Here is a 6,641-nt window from a genome sequence, read left to right on the forward strand (position 1 = left end):
AACTCTGCGTAATCCTGCAAAACATTCGCGTTCTCTCGCAAAACTATTGCGTTCCTCCGAGAAACTCTGCGTAATCCTGCAAAACATTCGCGTTCTCTCGCAAAACTATTGCGTTCCTTCGAGAAACTCTGCGTAATCCTGCAAAACATTCGCGTTCTCTCGCAAAACTATTGCGTTCCTCCGAGAAACTCTGTGTAATCCTGCAAAACATTCGCGTTCTCTCACAAAACTATTGCGTTCTCCCGAGAAACTCTGCGTAAGCCTGCAAAACATATGCGTTCTCTCACAAAACGATTGCGTTCCCCCGGGAAACTCTGCGTAATCCTGCAAAACATTTGCGTTCTCTCACAAAACTATTGCGTTCTCCCGGGAAACTCTGCGTAATCCTTCAAAACATTTGCGTTCTCTCACAAAACTATTGCGTTCTCCCGAGAAACTCGGCGTAATCCTGCAAAACATTTGCGTTCTCTCACAAAACTATTGTGTTCTCCCAAGAAACTCTGCGTAATCCTGCAAAAACATTTGCGTTCTCTCACAAAACTATTGCGTTCCTCCGAGAAACTCTGCGTAATCCTGCAAAACATTCGCGTTCTCTCACAAAACTATTGCATTCCTCCGAGAAACTCTGCGTAATCCTGCAAAACATTCGCGTTCTCTCACAAAACTATTGCGTTCTCCCGAGAAACTCGGCGTAATCCTGCAAAACATTCGCGTTCTCTCACAAAACTATTGCGTTCTCCCAAGAAACTCTGCGTAATCCTGCAAAACATTTGCGTTCTCTCACAAAACTATTGCGTTCCTCCGAGAAACTCTGCGTAATCCTGCAAAACATTTGCGTTCTCTCACAAAACTATTGCGTTCCTCCGAGAAACTCTGCGTAATCCTGCAAAATATTTGCGTTCTCTCACAAAACGATTGCGTTCCTCCGAGAAACTCTGCGTAATCCTGCAAAACATTCGCGTTCTCTCACAAAACTATTGCGTTCCTCCGAGAAACTTTGCGTAATCCTGCAAAACATTCGCGTTCTCTCACAAAACTATTGCGTTCCTCCGAGAAACTCTGCGTAATCCTGCAAAACATTCGCGTTCTCTCACAAAACTATTGCGTTCCTCCGAGAAACTCTGCGTAATCCTGCAAAACATTTGCGTTCTCTCACAAAACTACTGTGTTCCTCCCAGAAACTCTGCGTAATCCTGCAAAACATTCACGTTCTCTTACAAAACTATTGCGTTCCCCCGAGAAACTCTGCGTAATCCTGCAAAACATTCGCGTTCTCTCGCAAAACTATTGCGTTCCTCCGAGAAACTCTGCGTAATCCTGCAAAACATTTGCGTTCTCTCACAAAACTATTGCGTTCTCCCGAGAAACTCTGCATAATCCTGCAAAACATTTGCGTTCTCTCACAAAACTATTGCGTTCTCCCGAGAAACTCTGCGTAATCCTGCAAAACATTTGCGTTCTCCCAGAAAACATTTGCGTTCTCCCAGAAAACGATTGCGTTCTCCCGAGAAACTCTGCGTAATCCTGCAAAACATTTGCGTTCTCTCACAAAACTATTGCGTTCCCCCAAGAAACTCTACGTAATCCTGCAAAACATTTGCGTTCTCTCACAAAACTATTGCGTTCCTCCGAGAAACTCTGCGTAATCTTGCAAAATATTTGCGTTCTCTCACAAAACGATTGCGTTCCCCCGAGAAACTCTGCGTAATCCTGCAAAACATTTGCGTTCTCTCACAAAACTATTGCGTTCTCCCGGGAAACTCTGCGTTATCCTTCAAAACATTTGCGTTCGTTCTCCCGAGAAACTCGGCGTAATCCTGCAAAACATTTCCGTTCTCTCACAAAACTATTGCGTTCTCCCAAGAAACTCTGCGTAATCCTGCAAAACATTTGCGTTCTCTCACAAAACTATTGCGTTCCTCCGAGCAACTCTGCGTAATCCTGCAAAACATTCGCGTTCTCTTACAAAACTATTGCATTCTCCCGAGAAACTCTGCGTAATCCTGCAAAACATTTGCGTTCTCTCGCAAAACTATTGCGTTCCTCTGAGAAACTTTGTGTAATCCTGCAAAACATTCGCGTTCTCTCACAAAACTATTGCGTTCTTCCGAGAAACTCTGCGTAATCCTGCAAAACATTTGCGTTCTCTCACAAAACTATTGCGTTCTCCCGAGAAACTCTGCGTAATCCTGCAAAACATTTGAGTTCTCTCACAAAACTATTGCGTTCCTCTGAGAAACTCTGCGTAATCCTGCAAAACATTTGCGTTCTCCCAGGAAACTATTGCGTTCCTCCGAGAAACTCTGCGTAATCCTGCAAAACATTTGCGTTCTCTCACAAAACTATTGCGTTCCTCCGAGAAACTCTGCGTAATCCTGCAAAACATTTGCGTTCTCTCACAAAACTATTGCGTTCCTCCGAGAAACTCTGCGTAATCCTGCAAAACATTTGCGTTCTCTCACAAAACTATTGCGTTCCTCCGAGAAACTCTGCGTAATCCTGCAAAACATTTGCGTTCTCTCACAAAACTATTGCGTTCTCCCGAGAAACTCTGCGTAATCCTGCAAAACATTTGCGTTCTCTCACAATACTATTGCGCTCTCCCAGGAAACTCTGCGTAATCCTGCAAAACATTTGCGTTCTCTCACAAAACTATTGCGTTCTCCCGAGAAACTCTGCGTAATCCTGCAAAACATTTGCGTTCTCTCACAAAACGATTGCGTTCTCCCGAGAAACTCTGCGTAATCCTGCAAAACATTTGCGTTCTCTCACAAAACGATTGCGTTCTCCCGAGAAACTCTGCGTAATCCTGCAAAACATTTGCGTTCTCTCACAAAACTATTGCGTTCTCCCAGGAAACTCTGCGTAATCCTGCAAAACATTTGCGTTCTCTCACAAAACGATTGCGTTCCCCCGGGAAACTCTGCGTAATCCTGCAAAACATTTGCGTTCTCTCACAAAACTATTGCGTTCTCCCGAGAAACTCTGTGTAATCCTGCAAAACATTTGCGTTCTCTCACAAAACTATTGCGTTCTCCCGAGAAACTCTGCGTAATCCTGCAAAACATTTGCGTTCTCTCACAAAACTATTGCGTTCCTCCGAGAAACTCTGTGTAATCCTGCAAAACATTCGCGTTCTCTCACAAAACTATTGCGTTCTCCCGAGAAACTCTGCGTAATCCTGCAAAACATTTGCGTTCTCTCACAAAACTATTGCGTTCTCCCGGGAAACTCTGCGTAATCCTGCAAAACATTCGCGTTCTCTCGCAAAACTATTGCGCTCCTCCGAGAAACTCTGTGTAATCCTGCAAAACATTCGCGTTCTCTCACAAAACTATTGCGTTCTCCCGAGAAACTCTGCGTAATCCTGCAAAACATTTGCGTTCTCTCACAAAACGATTGCGTTCTCCCGAGAAACTCTGCGTAATCCTGCAAAACATTTGCGTTCTCTCACAAAACTATTGCGTTCTCCCAGGAAACTCTGCGTAATCCTGCAAAACATTTGCGTTCTCTCACAAAACGATTGCGTTCCCCCGGGAAACTCTGCGTAATCCTGCAAAACATTTGCGTTCTCTCACAAAACTATTGCGTTCTCCCGAGAAACTCTGCGTAATCCTGCAAAACATTTGCGTTCTCTCACAAAACTATTGCGTTCTCCCGAGAAACTCTGCGTAATCCTGCAAAACATTTGCGTTCTCTCACAAAACTATTGCGTTCCTCCGAGAAACTCTGTGTAATCCTGCAAAACATTCGCGTTCTCTCACAAAACTATTGCGTTCTCCCGAGAAACTCTGCGTAATCCTGCAAAACATTTGCGTTCTCTCACAAAACTATTGCGTTCTCCCGGGAAACTCTGCGTAATCCTGCAAAACATTCGCGTTCTCTCGCAAAACTATTGCGCTCCTCCGAGAAACTCTGCGTAATCCTGCAAAACATTCGCGTTCTCTCACAAAACTATTGCGTTCTCCCGGGAAACTCTGCGTAATCCTGCAAAACATTCGCGTTCTCTCACAAAACTATTGCGTTCCTCCGAGAAACTCTGTGTAATCCTGCAAAACATTCGCGTTCTCTCACAAAACTATTGCGTTCTCCCGAGAAACTCTGCGTAATCCTGCAAAACATTTGCGTTCTCTCACAAAACGATTGCGTTCTCCCGAGAAACTCTGCGTAATCCTGCAAAACATTTGCGTTCTCTCACAAAACTATTGCGTTCTCCCAGGAAACTCTGCGTAATCCTGCAAAACATTTGCGTTCTCTCACAAAACGATTGCGTTCCCCCGGGAAACTCTGCGTAATCCTGCAAAACATTTGCGTTCTCTCACAAAACTATTGCGTTCTCCCGAGAAACTCTGCGTAATCCTGCAAAACATTTGCGTTCTCTCACAAAACTATTGCGTTCTCCCGAGAAACTCTGCGTAATCCTGCAAAACATTTGCGTTCTCTCACAAAACTATTGCGTTCCTCCGAGAAACTCTGTGTAATCCTGCAAAACATTCGCGTTCTCTCACAAAACTATTGCGTTCTCCCGAGAAACTCTGCGTAATCCTGCAAAACATTTGCGTTCTCTCACAAAACTATTGCGTTCTCCCGGGAAACTCTGCGTAATCCTGCAAAACATTCGCGTTCTCTCGCAAAACTATTGCGCTCCTCCGAGAAACTCTGCGTAATCCTGCAAAACATTCGCGTTCTCTCACAAAACTATTGCGTTCTCCCGGGAAACTCTGCGTAATCCTGCAAAACATTCACGTTCTCTCGCAAAAACATTTGCGTTCTCTCGCAAAACTATTGCGTTCTCCCGGGAAACTCTGCGTAATCCTGCAAAACAGCGTAATCCTGCAAAACATTCGCGTTCTCTCACAAAACTATTGCGTTCCCCCAAGAAACTTTGTTTTAACTCGCAAAAAATGTGCGTCCTCCTCGCAAAAGCACTGAAATATATAAAATTTTGCAATAGAACAAAGTTTTTTCCTCTCATCTCATTTTTTATCAACACCATCAGCATGTCCCTTTAGGAGCTCCATACTTATCTGATAGCGGCGCACAATGAAAACCCCAAACTCCACATTACACAAGCGCACAGATGTTCCTTCATTTCTTCAGACCCCCTTCCTTCCGCTCGGAGACATCATTTTAGCACAATATTACAAACTAGAAATACGGCAGATCCTACGATAAGTCAAAACGAGCAATACCAAAATAAACACACTGCCAACTCGAGGGCCAATCAGAGTCCCTCAGAAATACCAAAACAGGAGGCCCGTTGACAAGACGCATTAAGCGTGACATGCTGAAAGCGACCGGCAGGCTCTTGTGTCCTATAGTGACCTTCCTTTAGGAAAAGATCAAACTGCTGCCACACTATCCCAACCCAACCGTACTTCCAGCCCGGTGTCAATCTTAACAAACCACATGGACCGCCGGTCAATTACGAAAGTCTAATCAACTTGGACAAAAGACTAATATTGGCTTGGCATGGGGGCTAGAGCCTTTTGTTTTTAGAGCGAGTATGTTGGTGGTAGAGCGTGAAAAGATCTGCGTTTTGTACGAGCTTTCTTGAGACGTGGAAGTGTGCAAAGCTTGGATGTGGAACTCTTGCTCTGTTGGGATCCAAAAATTCGGATCTGTACCCAATTAGCTGGCTCATAATCACGGCCCTACAATTCCTGGCCCACGTTATGGACTGAAATGGAGGAGATGGGGAAGAAAAGACGGGAAAATGTACGGGGCCATGGGACTGCTCTTGGAAACAGTCTGGCCGAGTTCAAATTGTCTTAATTGAATCTGCTATAAAAATGACTAGGTATGTTTTTTCTTCTTCTATGAAATGGGTGACCATTCCATGTTTTAATTGCTCACTTTTAAAGTGCATTCTATCAGACAATTATTAGCACTTATGTAATGCCAATCTCAAGGTGAAGTAATACAAATGATTAAATTGTGACAGGGTGAAACATTTCAAGCTGAAATAAAAGATGACGCATCCAAAATCAGGATTACAAAAACAAAAGGAGAACCTGGAGGAAGAGTGCGGCTCGTCATCGCTCAGCATGTGAGCAATACTGTAGCTCAACGAACAGATCTGTGTGATTCTGCCTGGGTTTCTTAGAAATCAGAAGATCTCTCTTATTACCCCATCAAGAAGGTATTAAACGGCCTTAAATGCAGACAGACAGACGGCTTTATATATGCATAAACTCCTTTAAAATGTTGTTACGTCCCTGTGGTTGTGAGTGTATCTCTCTCTCTCTCTCTCCTGCTGTTGGCTTGGAGGGCTGTCAGTTTCTATCAATGGTGTGACATCACCTCCCCCACAGCCAATCAAGTTTCCCGCCAGCAGTCAAAAGGACACTGAAAAGAACACAAGGAAGCAACTTGTACGTTCACTTTCTTTTTTTCTTTTTTTTTGCTGTAACCGTCGTAATCCTGTTGCTTTTAGTTGCCATCTCATTTTGAACATTGTTTTGATACCTGAACCGGTTAAATGTCACGTGACTTACATAAAACAACACCTGGGTAACTCGATGTGTAGATACCCCAGGTAAGAAAGTGAATGCCAACCTCTGCATGTTTTGTATTTGTTAGTTAGAGTAATTAAGTTAGGGCGTTTGACGCTGAAGATTTTCCATTATTTATTTTATTAG

This window comes from Leuciscus leuciscus, assembly GCF_965113295.1.
Source record: "Leuciscus leuciscus genome assembly, chromosome: 15".
Lineage (NCBI taxonomy): Eukaryota > Metazoa > Chordata > Actinopteri > Cypriniformes > Leuciscidae > Leuciscus > Leuciscus leuciscus.